Source organism: Corvus moneduloides, chromosome 22 (assembly GCF_009650955.1).
Source record: "Corvus moneduloides isolate bCorMon1 chromosome 22, bCorMon1.pri, whole genome shotgun sequence".
NCBI classification, from domain to species: Eukaryota; Metazoa; Chordata; class Aves; order Passeriformes; family Corvidae; genus Corvus; species Corvus moneduloides.
The window spans coordinates 3683375-3706086 of NC_045497.1; the positions used below are offsets into that span (position 1 = coordinate 3683375).

The following is a 22712-nucleotide window of genomic DNA, read 5'->3' on the forward strand; positions in this document are numbered from 1 at the left end:
TGGCTTTTCCCTGGCACTTGAGGCAGCCTCTAATCAGGAAAATGTCTGAAAATTTAGGAATTAGACCCCTGGCATTTGCTTAGAAAGAAGCAGCAAGAATCCATGCCCCTTGTCCTCTCTCTGAGGAGACATCCATGCAATGAGTAATTAAACTGCTGTGGGCTAATGAGAAGCCTTGTTGGCATCTCTCATCTTCTGCCGGGGCATTGCAACCCACCGGCTCAGGGCTGACATTGCTGCTCTGATCCAGCCCTGGCCTCTGGTGAGAGCAGGGACCTGAATAAGTTTCTGTTTGCACTAAAACAAATGATGCTCGTAAATTGAACAAACCACTGTGGTTCCACGGCGAGTTTCACATTCCCCACTGACCTTTCACAAACACGGAAAGGCTCCTGTGGACAAACCCAATCTTTTCCTTACAAGTCTGAGCAAGGTGCTGCCTGTTTTGCTGAGTTTAAAGACTTCAGAAGGTCATCAAAACCGGTACGTGCTCGGTTTCAGCGGTGCCCCAGCACCGTGCTGGTCCCAGTGTGGCTCCTGCAGTGGGATGTGGGGGCTGGACAGCACGTGCTTGGCACATCCTCGGGGATGTGCTGTCTTGATTTGGCATGGAAGGCCAATTCCTGCGTTTGTCCTGGGGAGATGTGGCTGACAAACCCAGAGTGTCGGCATCCTCTAAAGCCATCAGTGTGAAATGCTGTGAAAGGAGCTCTCACAAGTGCCTGGTTTAGCTCTTTCCCTCCTCAATCTGCAGCACCACCTCACCAGTGCAGAGATATTAGCTGGGAACCACTGGCACCGCCTCACACACACCGAGGATGCAAAGTGTTAAACACAGCATTTGTCTCTCTGAAAATTGGTACAGGCTTTGAACATTGATTTTTACCTTAGGGCTAACGTGTTACTTTGGGGAAAAGACTGTAGAATAAAGGATGTTTTGATCTGTTTTGCTTTAACCTTTTAAAATACATCTCGAGCACAAATGCTGACTGCTCGTTTGTTGCCCATTTTTGGTCACCTGCAACTCTGGGAGGGAGAGTGGTGGGAGATCAGAAGGACAGAGGGGTTATTGCTGCCTCCAGCAGCTCGGGCTGCAGGCTGTGGCACAGCGTGTGCCCACTCACCTCGGGCCCTGCCACGGGGATGGCACTGGGCAGATGCTGAGCCCGTGACTGGAAGGACCAGCTGTGACACAGAGTGGTGGCCGGGCACAGCCACCACACAGCCCCTGTGCTGCCTTGGCATTCATCTCCTCTACCTTCAAGCACCAGAAGCTTGGTTCAGTGCCCTCAGCATCCCCCACCAAAAGGGAAGTGCCTGCAGGGGCCTGGGGATGCTCACCATGTTCAAACCCAGGTGTGAGCACAGGGGTACCTGGGAGCCATCACTCCCCTCCCACCAGCTGCTGTGACCGTGTCCCCAAGCCTCATGTGGGGCAGAGCTCAGGGATGGGGCAAGTCCTCAGTCCACAAAGTCGTGAAGAAAAAGCTGCCTTTGGGCCAGGTCCTCGCAGAGGGCTTCTGTCCCTGCGCTGACACAGAGATGCTCAGGCACTGCTCCAGCCAAAGATTTTTGGCAGGAGCAGCAGGACAGCCAGAATAGCTCCTGCTTTCTGCACAGGCCTGAGGGAGGTCTGTCTCTGTTACTTCTTTCTGAGAACCACAGAGAAACCCATCAGAGACAGATGTCCGAATTTTAAGGTCATTTGTTCCCTTTTTATATAGTAATATATTAGCTGAGCAGAGCAATACTCGGTAAGCGCCTTAGGACAGCAGAGCTGTTTTAGGGAATTGGCTGAGAGATACTATCTCTCCCTTAAAGTGCAATAAATAAATGTAGTTTCCTCTTCAAAAAACGTGGGGAAGCTGTGCCATGAATCTTCCAGAAAGTTAGAAGGCCTTGAAGCATTTGGCTTGAGACATAATCGCTCATGTTATGCATTTAAAAACAAGCAAACCGAGAAACCAAACTGCAAACCTTTCCTTCATGTGCAAAAGTTTGGGAAAGTTTCATTTGTCAGGGTGAGTGATGGCAGAGAGGGCCCAGCCCTGTGCCCAGATCTGCATAAGGATTGCCTTAGGGGAAAATTTATGGGTTTGTAGCATCTTTTACATGCTCTACTAAATTCCTTGTGTTTTATGCCGCGTTCTTCACAGCACCGAGTTTGTCGGGTTGTGTAACACCTCTGGAACATTTATGGATGAGCTCCTGGTGCCACGGGAGGGGCTCTGCCCTCATGCCATGGCAAGGGAGGCTCCGGCTGCTGCGCTGGTGCGGGAGTCCCCAAGGAGCCAAATCACCAGCCAGAGGGGCAGGGGCTGGGAGCAGGCACAGGGTGAAGACTCCAGCACCATGACAGATCCAATGCCGTGGCAGAGGCAGCGTTACTTGTTCTGAATGCTCACACTTCAGCTGGATCTGGTTTTCACGGATGCCATTTCCCTAGCAGGAGGTTCCAAGCATGCATCTCCTTGGCCGGGGTTCCCCTGCTGCAAGCCAGGGCTGGGCCAGAGAGCCTGGCTAAGGGCTCGCCCTCCATCACAGCCATGTCTCAAGGACCCTGTTCATCAGCAAACACAAAAGCAGGGAGCAGAACCAAGCAGGAGTTTTTCAGGACAAAGCAAGCCAGCATAAAAGACTGTTTGGAAATAAAACTTATTTGGAATTCATTGTTCCCTTGCAGCAAATCGCACTTTTAAGGTAAAAAAGCCTTTTGACTAAGTGCAAAAGCTTGTACTGTGTTCTCCTGTAAAGAAAAACGTGTGATTTGTGTTGCTTTTAGTGCAGAGCCCTCCCAAACCTACAGAGCAGGACTGTGAGTGGACTCTGGAGACGCCCCGGGTGGTTGCACCCACGTCTTGCCCAGGGATGCAACACAGGCTGGTGAGTGCAGCATCTGCCCAAAAAGTCCCAAAAATGCTTCCAGGGAGCCCAGGAAACCCTGCTCCAAGTTTCAGCAGCTTCCCAAGACTGGGATCACATTGAGCAATTCCCTCCATCTCTCCTGCCCCTCTTTGGTCGTTCCACCCCATTCTCACTTCAAATGCAGCAGAGGTCACAAATTCCAGAGGAAACAGCCTGGCATCTCTTTCCCATGAAATCTCCCCAAAAGGAGGCAGAGCAGCCAAGTATTTTGGATATCTCCGCGAGGTTCCCACAACGCGTGCGGTCTGTCCTTGGCCACTGCTGTGCCTTTGTCCCCGCTCTGTCAGGAAGGTGCCGCTCCCCACCAGCACCCAGGGGGTCTCCAGCTGGGTCACGGTGGTGTTTGTAGCCTGAAACAGGGAGAACCACAATTTGTTGTGTCCAAACTTCTCACTTGCAGTGGCATTCACCGTCCCAAGGCAGCAAAGTGCACAAAAACTCTGCTGGTGAAGTGGAACAAGGTGAAACAGCCCCTTCCCAGGGCTGCAGTTCCCAGCAAGTTTCGCTCATTTCAATAATAGAAAAACACTTCAGTGTATTCCTGACATTTTCACATCAAAACATAATTATGTTTCACTATTCAAATATTTAGAAGACAGTTCTTAACCGATCCTTGCTCCATTAATTTTTCCTATTAATTATGTATAGATTTATAAATAGCAATATAATTAATATTTAACAGTATTTTTATTAGAGAATTTCAAAAGCTTATTGAAAATCTGCATATCTGAAGCCCTACCTTTTAAGTGGAAGGACAGTTGGCTGCTTCATCTTCTTCCTCGCTCTCTGTCTTATCAGCTTAAACACTGGCCACACTTCTCCCAGGGGAGATATTTTTAGTTCGGGGTTTTTGCTTTTTCATCATCATTTGTAGTGGGATATATAATTGGGTGCTGCTAATTACAGCTGATCCCATGCAGGTTTTATTCCCGAGTGGGAGGCCAGGCGAGGGCTGCGCCTCTGCCCCGTTCTGTCCCAGGGGAGTGCTGCACCTGAGGCTATGGCTGGGTAATTAATCACTGTGAAGCTGATTGAATTCCTCCTGCGATGGCTCAGAACAGCCTGGCGATGTCCTTCTGACTGCCTGTAGGCTGGGATGTGCCTCGGTCCCTGCTGGCACAGGGGCTGCCCTCATGCCCCGCTCATTTCCAAAGTCCTTCTCTCCATAACCAATGCCCACCGAGGCTGAGCCGCCGTGGAACCCCAGCGACTCCGTGCTGGGCTGTGCCATTCGGAGCCCAGCAAGGAAAACAAGTGATGTCATAACAGGGGCCCCAGCAAGCAAACTCTGGGTGCCCGGGTGCCAAGTGGGTGACTCAGTGCAGACCTGCTGTGCCAGGTGCCATTGATGTCTTTTCCTGGTCTTAAAATCAAGAGTCATACACAGTTAGAAGGGGAAAAGGGATTTTACCTTGGTATTTAGTTTAAGGATCCTCAGGTGCACACATCCAGGTCATATGCATCGAGATGCACCCTGCCTGAGTATCCCCAAAGATCGGGTATAACATTATAGGTGTTACTAATTAGCAGATCTATCACAGATTCCCCAGTGAGAGGCTCAAGTGAGCCCCCCTCCCCAAGGAACCTTCCCCTGGATGGTTCTATCTTGGTTTACAGAATGTGTTCTGGAGGGGACCTTGGGCTCTGGGGCACACTGATCCCTAGCTACAAAGTTTCTAAAATGTTGAGTCTCTTAGCTTGACAAACAAGTCCAAGAATGGAGGCAAAAAGCACTAGGAATACAGAAGTTGTAAAAAGGTATAACAGGGGTGTAAAAGAAAAGGCAAAAATCTTCATGGCATCACCATAACCCAACCCATCTGCATGTTTGTTCCATTCGTGATGCCTTTTACTTTCCCAATGGCATTTCCCTCACCTGAGTGCAGCATTCCTTGCCTTGGAATACCGGCACAAGCATTTCTCAGCCCAGTCTTCCTTGACTCATCACTTCCTCACTGTTTTCTGAAACAAAATTCCAGGTTTTGTTGGTGATTCTATGCAGAGCGTAAGGTTATCCCAGCGCCGCTATCCCAGCAGCATCCCTGACTGCTGCGCTCCAAGCCTGTGTTATCCCAGCGGGGTTATCCCAGCACTGTTATCCCAGCGGTGGTCCCCAGGCCCTGGGAGCGATCCATGGCTGCGCTTCCGTCTCACGTCTTGCGTCGTTTCCAGTCTTCCATCACTTTGCTGAAATCTGCGTACAGCGATGGCACTTGGGTCATCAAGATTAATAACACTAGAGTTCTGCCGGCGTTTAGTCAGGGTAAAACACCTGGAGCTGCTCTTTTATGACTGATTAATGAGGGGGGAAAAAAACCGCCGTGGTTCTAATTGGCATTTGAGTTCTTTCTGAGTTTTAACATTCATGCTATGCAAATATATCAATTCCTAACAATGTCTAACAAGATCATTTGAAAATGAGTCTCCCCGGGGGATTGCAATCACGGCTTTGGGAAAGGCCTGAGCCCGTTTGCCTTCCATGGATTTACAGAAGGCGACAAGAAAATACTATCTCCTGTTGGATGGCTGATGCACTTCCACCGGGTTCGACTCAGGTGTGGGAGTGACCCCACCAGCCCCCACCTCAGCTGTTGCCCACCCTGGAGTGTTGGGAGATGTTTCTCATCTGATGCTGTGTTCAGTGCCAAACTCTGAGAGCAGCAATGGGCTCCCGGTCATTTTTGACCTTCATCTTCACACCATCCCTTTGTTTTATCTCCATTTCCTTCCCCACAACCTGCCAACAGGAGCCAGCGATGCTGTCCCAGCAGCTTGGAAGAGGAGACTCCAGCCCTCTCCTCCCTGCCTGGCACCAGATGTGTCAGCAGAGGGAACAGAATTGCCCATAATTAATTTATCCTCATGAAAATTCCATATCTGACTCCAACTAAGAGCTGGTGCTCAGGGTGTTGCATAACTTGGCTCCGTGAGGGAGAAGAGGGACCCACCAGTTCTGCCTCAGCAATGTGAGGTGTTCCCAGGGGTCTTGTTTACACAGGAGTGGTAAAACAAGTCCTCGACACACTTTAATGTGCTAATTGGGGGTTATTACGGCCCTTTTTATTTACGATTAGATTACGAATGTAATACTCCATCTCATTTTGCTCTGCACTAAGAGCTGTGAAAGGATGGTAATTACCTCTCGTGTAAACCTATACTTAGATAGAAAAAATGACGTGTGAAATGAAAGGCCTGAAGAAACGGCATAATCCATGTTTGCTTTGCGCAGACGTGCGGGAGACGCGCCCGCTCCGCTCCTGGAAGTGCGTGGTGTTCCTGCAGGACCCACGGCCCTGCCGTCTTCCTCCTGTCTCCTTAGTACTAAGGTGGCCCTTTTGCATGGAAATGCTGGCTGGGAGGGGATGAATAATTCATCACCAGCACACGGAGCACTCTAGACAGATTTTGCCTCAATTTCCCACCTGGTTGGAATTCTGTGTGAACCGGGCATTACTGCCAGCCCCAGAGCCTGTCACAGCATCCAGAGGAGACCAAGATGTCCAGAGAGCATTGCCTCCCTCTCCTGTTCCAACTAGGTTTAGGACTCCAATGTTTTTGGCTGTGGAGGATTTGCTGGCAAGGGCTCATGCTGCCCCACGCTCAAGATCCCCCTTGCCTTTGTCCATCTTGTTGCATGAAGTGCGTCATGCCACAGCAAGAAAGCGACCAATGGATTTGTGTTTTTAAAAAAAAGTCCAAGTTGAAGGCTATAAAAGCCAGAGGTTGGCAAGGAGCAAGAGAAGGGATCGAGCACCCGAGTAGGCTGCGACTCCCACCCTGTGTCTACAGGAATCCAGCGTCAGCTCCCAACGCTGGCAAGAGAATCACTGATCCAGCAATTCCCTCACTGCTTTCGCTGTTCTTTTCCCCCGTTTTTGATCTCCGAGGCCTCAGGGCGATAATTCTATTTTGACTGGAACAATAAGCCGAAGCTCTGGCCTGGCAGGGATGCATTGGGGTTGTTGTTTATTTTAACTGGCGGGGCTGATCCGCGGGATGCTCAGCTCTCAGCCGGGTGCTGAAGGCGCAGCTCAGTTCATCCTTGTGCTCTGCTGCTCTGCAGGAAAGGTCAATATTTCCTTGGGCACAAAGTTTCTCCGAGCCTCGTGGGCCATGACAGCCACTGCTCCCAGCTCGAATGTTCGAAGGAGATTTAACAGGGACTCTGGTCCCACCACTGTCACCGCACTCCGAGGTCCTTGTGAGGGTCCGTACAGCATGAAAGCCTCAAGGGACAGGGGGGATCCCAGAGATGGAAAATCCGGTGTTTGTGTCTCCTGACAGCACCTCCATCTCCTGCTGGGAGCGATGACGGTGAGGCAGAGGGATGAGGTGGGCACTGCTGGGTCCCCTCCAGCCCCAGTGCCATGCGAGCATCCTGTGGGGAGCAAGGTAGGACCTCCCTCAGCACCCATCTCGTTTTGGCAATAGCGAGACAGGGGCGCATCTCCACCGGGTTCCATCAAGAATGAAATTCCACATCAATTTGAAGGCATTTTTCCTCCTGGTTTGAAGTTTGCAGGAGACTCGCAGAGGCAGCTAATGGAGAGGTTTAAGCCTTTGCAGAGCAAAGCCTGCTGACCCAGTTAAATCACCTGTCCCCAGCATAACGAGATGTCTGCTAAACCCCTCAGTGCCACTGGGAACCACTGCAAATCCTCTCTGACAGCGTGCAGCAGCATACCAGGGATGGGACAACGGGGAAAGCGTCCCACTGGCTGTTTGCACAGCCACATCCCACCCTGCCAGGTTCAGTTTGGTCCTAGGAAGGACAGGATCCCACCAGCACGGATGCTTCAGAGCTCCACATCCCACCAGCACGCCCGCTCCTCTCCCTGCATCCTACTGGTACGTGAGCTCCAGTGCTCTGCATCCCACCAGCAGGCGAGGAGGACGCTGACAAACCAGGAGTGGACACATTGCACGTGTGACCACGCAGGGAAACATCTCTGCCAGGAGCTGCCATCATCCTCCCAAATGTTTGCATTGCAACAGATGTTCCTTTCTGCGTTTCCTTTCCCTTAAGCTTGTGGTTATTACGGAGAGGCGGAGGCGCCAGGTGGGACTGTAACTACCAAAATCAGGACTCATTCAGTGCTTTGATGACATCCATTAGCTCCAGGATGCAAGCACCAAGATTTCTGCAATTACAGCAGGTAACTCTCTGCGTCTGCAATAATCTCACTTGAAGTGCTTCTAATGGGTTCAGTTTCTGGGTTTTGGAGACCAACATCCATATGCACCTATAGCTCTGGAGCAGAAAACTACTTCCTGTGCTCTGGCTCCTGCCTGCCCAGTCTGTGTTTGCATACGCAACAATATTTTGGGGAAAAAAAATCTCTTTTCCGCTGCCATCTGTGTGAGGATTGAGACTCCAGTGGACGTCAGTTCAGGGAGGTTTCAGCAAGAAGAAAAATGCCTACTCAGACAGAGCAAGATGGGACATTCTGTGTGGCCACTGGGAACTTGTTTCTGGATCACTGTGGGAAAAAACCCAGGGGATTGTAAGTAAAACAGAAAAAAAACACCAAACCAGTCGATTTTCAAGATGTGAAAGATGAATTTTGGGCTGTCTGGGGAATCTGTTCCCTCAAGGACTCTGTAGCTGGATAAATAGTACCAGTTTTCTCATATTTACTCAAGGAGGGAGGAGCTTGGTGCTGCCCACCAGGATCCCCAATAGCTGAATGGTGTTGGGATGATGGATGGGCTCCCAGGGAGATGCCTCTGCACTGGGCTGATTCCTCTTGAGCTGTTCAGCCCAAGCAGGAGAAGGGAATAATTCGTGGGTGTTCCTGTTTTGGAAAGTGCCTGATTTCCACGCGGCTGAGAACAGGGACTGTGGTCTGGCTGTGCAAGCAGTGCTGGGACAGAGCCAGGGAAGCAGCCTTGTTGTCCTTGGTGCAACTCTGTGGTGGATAAACAGCCCCATTTAATCTTCAGGGCCTTCGCTCAGGCACCTTTCATCAGGACTGTATTCACTTCTTTCCTTTTTTTAATGAGGGAATTTTAAATCCTAGAGGATTTGCAGCAGAAGTGAGCTACATATCCCAATTTCCGCACCCAGGAAATCAACTACTGAGTCCAATTGTTGTCAGAAACATTCACCAAAAAAAAAAAAAAAAAAAAAGAAAGAAGAAGAAGAAACTCAAAATCTACACAGAAGAAGAAACCCAGAGTCTTTGGTGTGAAGGGAAGAGGCGTATCTCCCTGGAGAATATGATAATTTATAATGAAACATTATCTACAGCCCCATATGTTACATTTTCTATTTATGGCTAATTTGCTTAAGCATTTCTAATGTACCCCCCAAGGGAGGACAGTTTGTCTTTGGGCAGCTGGCTAGCGCCGAGGGAAGAAATGAGGCAACGTTTCATCCGCGCACGCCGGCAGCCGGGAAGCAAACAGCACCCGCTGGAAAGGTGCTTGGAGATTCCTTTGGACAGCTGCTCCTGCAGCCGCTCACTGAGGGGGTGCTGCCATGGCAGAGGGACACTGGGGTGGGAGCTGGGGGGACCTGGCCGTCCTAAACATCCCATGGTCTCTGATCACTGCCGCAGCCCCCAGGCTGAGCTGCATCCACGGGCTCCAGAAGTTAACATCCTGCACTTAAAACTTCTGGTAGAAAAAACATAGGGATCAGCTTTTCCTGAGCCACAGCATCGCCCTGGCCTTTCCCATGAGGATGTCATCAGTCCTGGCTGGACCTGCTGGATGAGAAGCCAGGGAAAGGGCTGTGGCCCACCCTCCTAGAGCAGCTGGGTCAGATCCAGGAGTGGCACTGAGTGAGGGAGCCCTGCCGCAGAGCACAGCCTCGGTATGAAAGTGATGGATGCTCCTCTCAGCCTTGCTGGGAAGCTGAGGAGACCCTGGGATATAAACATGACAGTCTGTGTGCCAGTGTGACTGCTCGGCTCTTCCCAGGTGATATTCAGCTACAAAACATTTCAATCGCATCCTCAGCGATAGGGGGATAACCTGGATGACTCTGAATCACTCTCTGCATCACTAAAATATTCTCAGATCTGATCCTGAGTGTCTCAACAAGATGTCCACAAATCAGCCCAGGAAGACTTGTCCCTGCTTCTGATGTTCAAATTTTGCCCTTGAGCTCTAAGAGAGGGAAAAAAAAAGAGGTTTTGAGCTTTCCTCCTGCTATTTGACCCAGATGGCTCCTTGCAAGCACACGGAGCTCATCCGGAGCCCAGGGCGCCAGTCTTGAGCTCCCGGCAGCCACGGCCCCACGGCAGGAGAGAAATCCATTTGGCAGAAGTGAAGTTTGCCAGCGCAGCCACGGCTCGTGGCAGTGACGTGATCTGACTTCAGAGTGAGGTGATGCCTCCTTCGGTGAAATTGGGGTTAAGGCCCTTCACACCAGCAGGGATGCAGAGGCACTTCCTTCCCGTGTCCCTCATTCCATCTGAGCTCGTGGCTGCGCACATGAGGGACAGCGAGATCATTAATTGATCAGCAGCATCAGTAATGAGCTCAGTCTCAGGGAACGGGTGCCAATCCCGCATTTCGACGTTGATGAGTGTGCATGAACGTGCACAATTAGCTGGAATGGTGATCCACAGTGAGGGGAGGGGGCGCAGAGCTGGTGCTGGTGGGGGTGTGTGTGTCAGGCAGGGATGTGCACTTGGGAATGAATAATCTGGCATCACCTCCTGCCTTTCCCGGGCCAATTACAGCCCCGTCCAGCTAATCAGCAGTGGAGAAGCAACTCACCTCCCTGGGTGTTCAGATGACAATTTTATGGATACTGCACACCCCTGCAACATCAATCCAGCTCCCAGCTTTGCCCAGATTATTGATTAAAAGTGTATTAACGATCGATAGCTGGACTAATTGCACGGCTGCTGTAATGGCTGCCTCTCGCAGGTCTCCACTCCTGCCACAGCCACGATGCTCCAGAGTGGTGACAGCAGCATTCCCTCTCCCTCACTCCTGGAAGCTGCACAGCTGCCTGATGTGTGGCCAGGGATCTAACATCTCCCAATACAATATCAGCCTCCCGGAGTCGATTTCAATAGCAGAAATCAAAGGGAACTATTAAAACTCATTACCATTTTTATCTCCAGTGCTGCAGATTTGCTATAATTTTATTTGAATCTGAAAGCAGATGGTATTTGCGCAGGGCACCCTTTCCTCTCCCCCTCGTTGTAAGGAATACTCAGTTGTACCCACCAGTGGCAGAGCAGCCACCACTCACTTCCCTTTCCCAGGATGGCTCTGGAGAGACGAGCAGGTTTGCAGTGCAGAGCGCGGTGGGTGGCAGCACCGCTGGGAAGTTGAACTGCAGGGAACAAAGTTCCACAATGTGGGCAAACTGTTCAGCACGTTGAAGTGCCTTAAACCGCTCGGTGGGTGCACTCGTTGGTGCCTTTCCTGTTGTCTTTGAGCTGCACAAGGATGAACAGCAAAAATGAGCTTGATTAAGCAGCTGCTGGGCTCTGGGAGCTCCCACATTCCCCAGCCTGGGCATCTCCTCAAGCAGATGCTGAAGTGGCTTCCTTTTGCCAAAAATCAAAGTTTAGCATCTGTTTTTACTGTAAACCCTGATGCTGCTTCTCCAGTCCCTTCCAGTGCCTTGGCTTGGGTGTGCTCCTGCAGAAGCTTCCTGGTACCTTGCCAAGATGTCAACAGGTGCTGAGGAGCTGCCCTGGTCTCTCTGTGCCCCTCTAAACAGACAGACCCGAACCCCACTGTGCCCAGGATGCTTCCCCAGTCCTTGGCACCACCTCAGGCACAGGGTGCTGATGCTCAGTGCAACGTCAAGAAACTCAACACATCCTACTGGGCTGTTGAGAGCAGCTGCTGGGAAGAAGATGATCCAATTCCCTCCTCGGAGGAGGGATGCCAGCCAGCAGCGTGCTGGAAGGAGATGGCTTGGCAAACATCACCACACAGGGATCCTGCTGGGGGCCTGCAGTGGCCACCTGGGTCTTGCTGCCCCTCCCCACCTGGACAGATTCATTTTCACGCTGCCCCCTCCCCGGGAGGAGCCACACGGCTCCCCTCACATCATGTGTGAGCTGCGTTTCACTGCAGCCCACGAGCTGATTAAAGTTAGAACAGTTTAACGCGATGCTGGCACTGAGTTGTCGCTCCGAGCAGCACGGAGCAGCACAGAGAGCTGGGGTGAGCGCCCCAAGCCCTTGGGAGTGCCAGGCTGGCCTGGGGCCAGCAGCAGGAGCATCCCACAGGATGCTGGAGCGCAGAGTCATCTCCAGTACCAGGGTTCCCGTGGTGACAGCAGCACCACATTTCCCACACTGCCAGAAATTACCATCAAGTGGCAGATTAACACCTACCCTTCAAGTTCCAGAAAGGGAGAGCCACACGCTGTGAGGAAAATCACCTGTAGAAGACTTTTGAGCCATTTTCCTGCACTCCCTGGCTGCAGGAGGATTCCTGCAGTCACTGCTGCCTGTGCCATGGGACACTCAGTGCCTGACACATCCTCACAGCTCAGCCTTGGACAGGTTTCTGCCAAAACAAACTGATGGGTCAGATAGGGATTGATGGCCATTCCTTGGGAAGGCACCTGAACCCATCCATACAGGAGCAGATGCAGGCTTTCCCAAAACTCCATCTTTTCCGGTGAACTCCTACCCCCTCCCCAAGTGTTAGCGTGGGAATCTAATCTTTTGCAGTGAGCAGAGGTTCCTTTTTGACAGAGAAATTAATATTCATTAGCCATCAGGAAGAAAACGCTGAGCTGTTTATCATTGCTTCATTAGATTTAGCCAAATACCAACTAAACATAATTACTTACATAAACTCCTGTGGCAGAGCTTGAAATTTGTAGCCAAAAGAGAAAATGTAAGGAAGAACAGTGGAGATTGGCCTCGGGGTCTGAGTTCACTGCTGCTCTTGGAGCAGCCGAAAACAGACACAGCTTCAAAAAGCGTCTCCCAGCCTTTGTCATCTCCTTTTCTGCTTGTTTATAGCCACTGAGAAAACACACCAGGTGGCTCCAGAAAGGAAGTGGAAGAAGAAAACATCCTCACTTGCTCTCTTTGGATGCTGTTTTACTTGGTGCACCCTTGGGGGATCACAGGAAGGCTGGACCTCCCTCCAGTCTTGGGTACGGGCCAGAGCAGGGCCAGCAGCTCCCGAGGTGCCCTGTTTGGTTTTGTGGGTGGGGAAATGCAATCTGTTCCCACACGCTTAATTAAACTAATCTAGCCTTCCCCCTCCCCTTCTGCTTCTCTTCCAATAAAAGCAGTGGCACGGGGCTGGATGGGCCCCAGCAGTGACATCCTGTTGAAGCTCTGATCTATCCCAGCCCACCACAGGACACCTTGGGATGTTCTGCAGTACATGGTTATCATCGTGGGATGCTCTCCAGCATGAGGAAGGCAGGTCACCACCGTGGGATGTCCTCCAGGGCACGTGGAAGCCAGGTCACTGCCATGGGATGATCCCCAGCGTGAGGAAGGCAGGTCACATCTCCTCCTGCCTGTGTCCTGACCAACGTTAAACACCTTTGGCAGACACCTGAGGGGAAGCAAAGGCTCTTCTCTGCCTTTCAGATCCACTCTCTAATTACAAAGCTCGTTCATTTTAGCACCCTGCTATCCCATAATTGATGTTGGGTACCTCTCACAATGAGCCTGATTTAAATGTATACATGTTTCTCCTTCTCCTGAAACCCTGCTGGCTGTGAGACACCTAATTAACAGCAGAGCTTTCAAAGTCTCCCTAACAAATGCATCCCCGTGTTTCTGAGCACAAGGACTCTCATTAGTGAAGCTGTGCTTTGTGATTATTTATACCCCTTCTATAATTAAAAATTCTGAAAACTAATTACAATAATCCATCAGTTTTCCAACATCCCGGGACTGGAACCTTCACCTTTTTTTTGCCATTGCTTTTTTCTTTTACCCAACATTCCCTCAGGTATGGCCACCCACGAGTCCACTCCCAGGCCATGGGTGATCCCTGTTCTTCCTCTTCCCTGGGGCTCCTTCTCATGGGGCACCCACTCTTCTGATGTGATTTGCTCCATTGTTGCCAGGATCCGTGTTTGCTTTGCCAGGCAGGAGTGGAAGCAAACAGCAGCGATCACTCCTGGCTCCAAGAGGAGCTCCAGGGAGTGTGGAGATGCTCACACGTGTGTGCAAGGAGTGGCAGTGCCGAGGAATGGCACACGGTTACCATCCCTCTCCCAGGACCAGGTGTCCCCTGTGTGCTGCCTCTTGAGGCTCTGGACAGGTATTCCCATTGCCATGGCAACAGACAAGCTGAGCTGGGTGCTGTCACCCACAGCCCCCACTTTCCTCTCATGCCATGACCCCCCCATGGCACTTTTGGGTCCTTCAGAGCAGCACTGAAAAGGGACTGTGAAAAATGACTTTGGAATCGAGTGAGTTCCCTGGTCGGGCTGAGTCTGGGAAGTCATAATCTTAATATGAGCATCTTTAAATATCCTCACTAATGGGCTCATTCTTTAATTTCCTGAAGCAATGACAGTCTCAACAGACCCTATATCACAGCTAAGATGGGATCTGTCACTGAATGGCTGAATTATATTTCATCCTTTATTTTTATCAGCTCTGCTGACTTATTTATGACAGTTAGAGTCTCGGCTGGCTTTTGTCTGGCCTGTACTTTGCTGCTGCTCAGAGAGGAAAAAGTAATAGTTTATAAAGCCATTTTCACAGCATCCCCATAATTTTAGGCTGTGTCTGAGGCTTCATTTTGAACGAAACTCTGTAGATAAACTGTTATTCATGGCAACGCCTGCAAAGTCCTCAGCAGCCCCCAGAGAATGCTGCCTGCTCAGAACGGGCTTTCCCTCAGATTTATTTGCGAAGAACAAAGGGCAATTTTCCCATCCTGGCAGCAGCAGCCCACGTGGCAGATGCCACTCAGGGGGGTTATCTTCCAGCACGTCTTTTATTGAAAACATAATCAAATTCCAGGCTGTGTGTGGCAGGGGAGTGAGCCCTGGAGAGCACTTCCCACATGGAGCTGGCTGGGTTTGCTGTGGGTGGACGCTGCATGGCCAGTGCCAGCCACAGTTCCACCCTGGGCAGGTGGCAGAGCAGAGGGGCCCCCTTGTATTTCCCTGCCGGGCATCCTGGGGTGGTCTGTCCCACATGGCAGCAGGGCAGTTCATCCCAGTGTGAGGACAAGAAGGCGACTTCCCACTTGCCTTGTCCCTCGCCTCACTCCTCCCAGAGCCTTGCCCCTCGCAGAGCTTTGCTCCTGGCAGCACAGCCCACAGCGAGTCTCAGCCAGGCTTTAAGCATCTGGGCATTATGAGTCCGGGTGTTCCTGAGCCAACAGAGCAGTTGGCCGTGTTGTCCTGGACACATTCCCATGCTCCCTGCTGTGCTCGTGAGTTGGCTCTGGGGTCATGAGAGCCCCTGGGAGCAATGAGCATCTCCCAGCCCAGGCACTGCTGGCCCAGCTCAGCTGCTCTGTGGCACGGGATGGCTGAGTGCCATCTGCCAGCCTCACCTCGCAGGCCTGGGCCGCTCCCGGTGGGGCACAGACGAGCTGCCGGCAAATGTCAGTGACCTCCAGGCAGCCGCAGTTTGGGGACAGGGAATTTTCCAAGCAGAAGGGGAGAGCATAAAGGAGCCGGGGGAGCGGAGGCGAAGCACAGGAGCAGCTCCAAGAGCTCCTCCCGAGACCCAGCAAGTGCCAAAGTTAATACATTTAATATATTTCATACCCGCTCTGCCAGCCATTAGGAATGTGCTTGTTTTGTCATTGCTCTGAGGCAATCACGGGAAGCGTCTGTCCTCTGAGTGCACGGGGGAAAATGAGAGTGCCCTGAGCTGGAGTGGCCAGCCAAAAATAACACACGGCTTTATCCTTGGAAGGAAACCGGGCACCGGTTGGAGGACAGAAGTTGGGTGCAATACTTGAAGCAATGTGGCATTTCCATGTGTTAGGGGCGTGTGCGCTGTAGGAGACATGCGGGGTGCGCGTCGCCAGCCCCTCGTGTGCCATCACCCGCGGTCAGAGGAGAGCAGCTCTCCAGGAGCCATGTCCCTGTCCCGTGGCCTTCCACTGCCTCACTTCACCGCAGCTAAAACCTGGAATAGCCACAAAGCAGTGAGTGACCCGGATAAAACACTGAGGTGTCCATCTCCTGCTCGCCAGTGGATGATCCCTTAACAGTGTCTCAGCTCTGAATGCTGGGCTGGTGCTGCTGTCAGCGTGGGCTCCTTTGGGGAGCAGTGACCATGGCCTGCTGGGGAGCCTCCCAGCCCATTTCACCCATTTCCCCATCACAGCTCCAGGCCATGAGAAATTTCTCTCAGCTGTATGAATATTTAAAGTAACTTGCCGGATCTCAAGGGCTCCCCACCTCGCCTTCTTAGGGGTGGTAATGAGCTCTGAATAGGAAATTAGGAATAATTATAACCCATTCATCCCTTTAATAATGAGTCAAATAATTCCAGTGCCTGTTGGCAGAACTTGTCTGGAAGTTCTCCATCCTGTGTGATCTGAAGTGCTGCCTGAGTTAGTGGCTTTACCTTACGGACTTTACAGTGCTTTTAGCTCAGAGTTAACTTTCCAGTTCCAGCGGTGACTTGAGGAATTCCCAGGCACGTCCAAGGACAGAAAGCCAAATTCTGCATTCCCAAAGCTAATATATAGAGAGACAACAACAGAAAAAAGGAGCTTATGACTAAACACTTCGGGAGCTGACGAGCAGAGCAGTATTTTAAGCTCCTGCCTGCTATCTTTGGACTGTGACTCTCTGATGACTAACAAAATATTTGCTTTTTTTTCCCTTTATGGGCCTGTGATTTCACTGTCTGAATCCTGTCCTATTGACCCAAAGAGCTTCAATTTCAAAGCTATTAAAACCTAATTTTCTATACCAGGCTCCTGAGACAGACACTAACTTCCATAGAATAATTCATTTCTTTCCTCTGAAAAAAAGCAAAGAAAAAAGGGGGAAGCAAAGGACATTGGAGTGGTTGTTCAAAGGGAAGTCCAGGCCGGTGGCTGCCTGTGTTCACTGCTGATACTTCCCTCCGCAGTGTCCTTCCAGAGGAGGAGCAGGAACGCTCAGATCAGCGCCTGTGGAGCAGCAGCTCTGTTTGCACAGGACAACTGCGGTTCCCTGATAACACCCAGACCCCTGCGCTGTCCTGCCATGGGCAGCACTGGCAGCCAAGGTCTGTTCTTCTGGGACAAAGCAAATTTCCAGCCACCTCTGCCTCCAAAGCGTTCAGGTTTGCTGTATCCCAGGCACTCGGCACTGGTCCACAGCCGAGCCTCACGCTCTGTGCTGTGACCAGTGGGGAAATGGGGGTGTTTTGGTGGGCTGGCTATAGCAGGGCCATGGAGCCACTCTGATTCTCCCTCCTCTGCCCACCCCACGCAGGGCCTGCTTGCATGCCAGCAAACCCTAGAGCTGGTGCTGCTCTGCAGAGACGCCCTTTCGTACTCTCCATCGTGATAACGCTTTGTTGGATAAGTGCTTTTTAAACCCTACAGATAGATAGAGTATCTGGAGTGGCATTTTAAAAGAGAAAATTGAGACAAGATTCATTACAGGCACCAGTAAATGTCAAACATTTTATCAACTGTGTAAAGTGCCGTGTTAAGCTGTCTTTTCCCCCCCAAAGCTTGATTAAAACTATAAATGCCTTTTTAATATTAATATTATTCTCTTCTCTGTGCAGCTTGTTTGGTTATTTGCAGTGACAGGAATGGGATGGTTCTTGGTGGAGGAGGCAATGTGGGCATCAGGAACCCTGAGGCTCTGCTTGGTCCTGGCAGTGCAGCTGCCCACCCCACACCCTGTCCCACTGTGGGACCCCCGTCCCAGTGCCTTGTGCCCTGCCAGACTCAGCCCTGCTCCGAAATCCTCCTGCACGCATCACTCTCACACGTGGCATGGTGTCTCTAACAGGTCCCCCTCGCTAAGCTGTGTTTAATTAAAAGCTGGCTCTCTGTTGCGGGTGCTAATTAGCACTCTTTGCTTGGAGGCGCAGACTCCATCAATATCTAAATCCATAGCTGAAACCCAGCACAATAATAAATACTGTGCTGGCTGCTTCACCGGGATCCCAAAGTTCCCACTGTGAATCTGCATGGATCCAGCTCCGGCAGCACTGAGTGGGTCACCCAAGCCAGCCCCCAGGCTGGGAAGGGTCCACGCCTTTTCCCAAAAACTCCTGGAATCTACATGAAACTTCTGCTTCAGTGAGACTTCCCTTCAGGAATTGCTGGTGTTTGCAGCCAGGAGAGCAGCCCTCCTTGGGCAGAGCCATGGGGCACACCTGACCCTCGGTGGGTCCCTGCAGGATCATTCCAGGGAGCCAAGCTGTGTTTTCTGCACCAAGATATTCAGAATCAGATTTTCAAGCAAATTATTCACTATAAAAATGACTTCTGTTCCAGATGCATCCAATCTTCTTAAAGGGTGCAGCTCCCAATAGCAGAACAAACTCATGAAAAATACATGACCTGGAGCGTCTCTGGAATATTTATTTTTCCAGCAAGTCTCACTCAGGGCATCATGATGCTGCCAAGGGTGTGCTGGACTGTCAGGAGCTGGCACCGGTGACCACCTCTGGGGCCACCAGCTCTCACCCTGCCGGGTTTTGAGGACCAGCCAGTGCTCCTGTGTGCCACCCACAGGTACCTCACCGGGGAGCTCAGAGCTGTGTCTTGACCACAGGATAAGCCAGTGATCACTGTCCAGAGAATTCAGTGCTGGATCCACCAGTGAGGTTTTTGTGCCGGGTGGCAGCAGCTCCTGCCCTGATTGGTCACCTGGGCCAGGGGGGACAGCGGTTCCTCCAGCAGCTGGATGAGGTTGAGCCGGTGTTTGTCCTGTGCTTTTCTGATACTTTCCCTGAAAGCTGCCTTCAGCCAGGAGCTGCTCTGGCAGCTTCACCTGCCTTCCTTTCCCTAATTGCATGAATAACACTCCCCTGCTGTCGGACGGACGTGCTGGCCCTGGGAGTTAGGCTGGGTGGTGGCATGGCAACAAGGCTATACATTCATTTTGTAGCACTTGATAGATAAACCAAAATACAATAAACAAATTAACTCTGTGTGAGGATTAAGGCTGCCCGTGCTCAAATGAAAAGGCTCTCACAAGCCAGAGCTTTCCGCTCGCCCGGTCCAGTGAGGGGAGTGGTGCAGGTGCCAGGAGCCGTGTCCCAGCTGCCTGGGGGAGGGAGACAGCCACAGGAGCCCAGCTGAGCCCCCAGCAGTGATGCAGTGATGGCATGGGGCCATCACTGGGAAATTGTAAAGGAATGTCAGACTCGTGCTGCTGTGTCAAATCTCCAAACTCGTCCTTAAAGAGCAGCTCTTCACCAAACACGACACCGCTCACTGCTAGAGACGTTAACGATGCTGCCCATCTGCCAGCACTAGTGCTTGGCCTCGGCTGTGCAGGCGCTGTTTGGCAGAGCCACTTAAAAAGACGGAGAGGAAAAAGGGATGCAGAGAGCGCGGGAGGAGCGCAGAGGTTGCTCTGTTGCAGTAAAACAGAGATTTAATGGTACTGGGCGAGACCACTGTGCGCGCTGCGGGCAGTGCAGGCTGCAGGCCCGTTGCCTTCGCCTCCAAGTACTTGCCCTTCATAGATGAAGGAGCTGGTAACTGCTGTCCCCAAACAGCCTCGGTGGCTTTGGACATGGTGGTCTCCTGCCTGGCACCTGCAGGGAGCCTAAATATCTCCGCTTGCACCTGAGGGGTGTCCTCAAGGGAGAAGTGCGGGATGGGAAACAGCTTCCAGGGGTAACTTCATCCCTGCATCACCTCTGATACTGACCCGTGGTTATCAAACTGAAATCCTGTGCCAAGAGCACCACTGCAGCAAGCTGGCATCAGACCTTTAAGTGCCAGAGCAAGGAGGTTATTTATTTCTCAGATATGGGCTGGCAGCAGGAGGTTCACACAAGCCCAGAGAGAAGGGAGGGTTGACAGCTCCAGCCTGGGCAGTTCTGCGGATCACCCCTGATTCCCAGTTACATAAAGCTCCTTATGCAGCAAACAATCATGTTATTAAAGGCAGAAGGACAAGGTCCGATGTAATCCAGCGACTGTGACTAACTGGATTTAAGGGCTCACTCCCACTGCTCGGTGCAGTAGCAGAAAGATCCCTCAGATCTTAAAGGAACTAATTTTGGCAAAGATCCTTGGCAGTGATTGTTCCCCTGGAGAAGGGACAAGGGCATGGAAGGAGGTTGGCGTGGTTAAGATTTTCTCCATTGGCTTTTCCAGCATCACAGTTTGAGCAGCCCACACAGGTATGGAGGTGGGTTTGTGCCTGCAGAGGTGGATCAGAGGCTTAACTCCAATTTTCCCCCAAAACCATGCCGGGGAAAACCTGGTTTATGGGGGGAGCCCCACTGTGCCCTTCTGCTTGTTTCCTCAAACTCTTTTGGGGACGACAGTGGGTTTGGTCTCTGGAGGTGATGCTTCCCACCCACACTTGGCTGGCTGCTGCTGTGACTGCTCCAGGTTTGGCTCCAGTGCCAGTGCCCTCCCACTTCCGCCCAGCCTCAGCGAGTTCTCTCTGGCTCAGCATAGGGATGAAAAGCTCTTTCTCCTTTCATCCAAGCAGGCACTGAGGGATGTCCATCATCCCCTGGGTGCTTTCCTAGAGATGAATGCATTCCCATGGTCTGTGGTGCTCTGTGTCTTCCCCGTGTCCGGAACTTTTCCAGGTTTCTGTCTCCAGGTCTGGCAGGATGAGTTGGGTGTTGGTGTTCCTGCGATGGTTTTGTTCCTGCTGTTTGTCACTCTTGGGAAGCAAAGAGTGTGATTCGGTGCCTGGTCTGAAGGGGAAAGTGGGCTTGGGGAGGGCTGTTGAGCAGGAGGCTTTGGGAACAGCCAGCGTTTATAGAACATGACAGCAGTGGCATTTGCAGATAATTTTGGATATTAAGGGAAAATAGCAGCATTTTCTTTCCCAGCTACACAAGGTATTTGTGCTGACAGCCTTCCCTGTCCCTCCTGATCCAGCACAGACTCCACTCCCAGCACTGACTCCTGAAACTGCTCATGACTTTAGTCATCCTGAGGCAGCACCAGAGGGTTTCATCCTTCCTGAGGCTCTGTCAGCCACAGTGCTGCCTTCAGCACTCCCACATCCAGAGCCCCAGTCAGCACCCACTCTGGGCACTGGTGCAGCCTCTGCTGAGGCATTTCAGCTCTGCCCTCAGCCGCACCACCCGCCCTCCCTCACCCCCATGCCCAGGCTGTGCCACGCGTTGGAGGAAAGGAGAGCAAGTGGAAACAATTGGATTGACTCCAGCACCTGCCAACCCTCCGCCTTCGCTCAAGTGGAAGAGAATCTTATAATTGTGAGAGTGTGCTTTAATTATATATTTGCAGAACGAGAAGTTCGGCTTTGGTGCTGACGAGGAGGCGCCTGTTAATTGCCTCATTTGATCACCCAGTGCCAGCGTGTGGCTGAAACTTCTCTGGGCTGGCACCGGCAGCACACAGGCCTGCCGGACCTGGACTTGTGGGGACAGGAGGCAGTGGGGGCATCCCAGTGGGACCAGGACAGGTGTCCTCCCTGGGAAATGCCACTGGGCCCTATTTTCCCTGGCCTTACCTGTGTTGATTAAACCACCATACGCTGGGGTGCCATATGCCATCGTTTCCTACAGCCTTTTGAAAGTGCGAAGAAAGAGACAACTGTGAGACTGGCATCGCCACGCTCAGCACCGCGGCATATGCTTTTTGGGAATACACTCAGCCCATTATCATACCGGCAACCGGTAGCAGGACATATTGACGGACTGTTCTGGAGGCTTCAAAGTACAAGCAGTGGCCTCTGAGCTGGCCCTTCCCAGCATGAGTTGGGATTGGGTCCCACCGGGACGGCGCCGACGCCCTGCAGCTGCACCACCCCACAAGCTGTGGGTGTTGGGGCTGCCCCCGAACTGCTGTCCCCATAACCCAGGGCACCGCGGACCCAGAAACGCAGCTCAACTCACCCACACAAATCATCCTTCCAGCTCTTGCGGCGGCGATCGCTCCTTGGCCCACGACTGCGTGAGATCTGGGGCTGGCCGTGGGCTCACCACTTCCCCCATTTCCCATTTCTCTTTTTTCCTCTCTGGAAAATCCTGCAGAAGGCTTCCCGGGCTCGGAGTGCCACAGCATCCCCGCGGCGGCCGCTCAGGCCGGCTGCCTTATGTAAGCGAGGGAGGGACCTTGCAGAACTCCCTCCGTTCCGAGGCTGATTTAATTAAAAGCCAGTTTTATGGTGCCTGCGCTAATTATAACTTTTGAGCCCAGAGGGTCAAAATGAACTTGTTGCTTATAATTCTGTAATTCAAATCTGCTGCGAAGAGTTGGGATGCTCAGAAATTTTCCAAATAATTCATCTCTATAAATGTGCTTTGCTGATACGGGTTTTTTCTCACTTGAACTTTTTTTGTGCGCTCATATGCAAAGGCGACCGCCTGGGGATGTGTTCCTTGAGAAAAGTAAGGATGCTGATCCTTGAAACTATTATGCTGGTGAACAGTAATAATTATCCATGTTTTTTAATACCGCAGTGTAAGATATGCAGGCAACTGAGCACTGCGGAAGGGAAAACCGCCCCAGGGAAGCACCGAGTGCTTTTCTCTGGTGAGAGCGGTGGCAGATTCCCGTTGGGATGAGGTGTTGAGAGCAGAGGCTCCAGAATAAGCATCAGCCTGCTTCACACAGGGCAAAGAAACCACTCCTGAATTCTCTTACACCTACTTTGGAACACGCTGAGAAAACTGAAAGGAAAAATAAAAGACTAGTCTACATTCAGAGCAGGAAAGGGCAACGCGGGGTGGATT

General features: G+C 51.7%; 1 long non-coding RNA gene across 1 annotated transcript; it reads right to left on the reverse strand.

The window, feature by feature from the left end:
• Positions 1 to 5969: 5969 nt before the first annotated feature.
• LOC116454822 lies at positions 5970 to 22190 on the reverse strand. The gene is made up of 2 exons (XR_004244207.1): positions 21873 to 22190; positions 5970 to 16537 (listed from the first exon to the last, which is right to left on the reverse strand). It is a non-coding gene; the product is annotated as an uncharacterized LOC116454822 (long non-coding RNA).
• Positions 22191 to 22712: the final 522 nt, after the last annotated feature.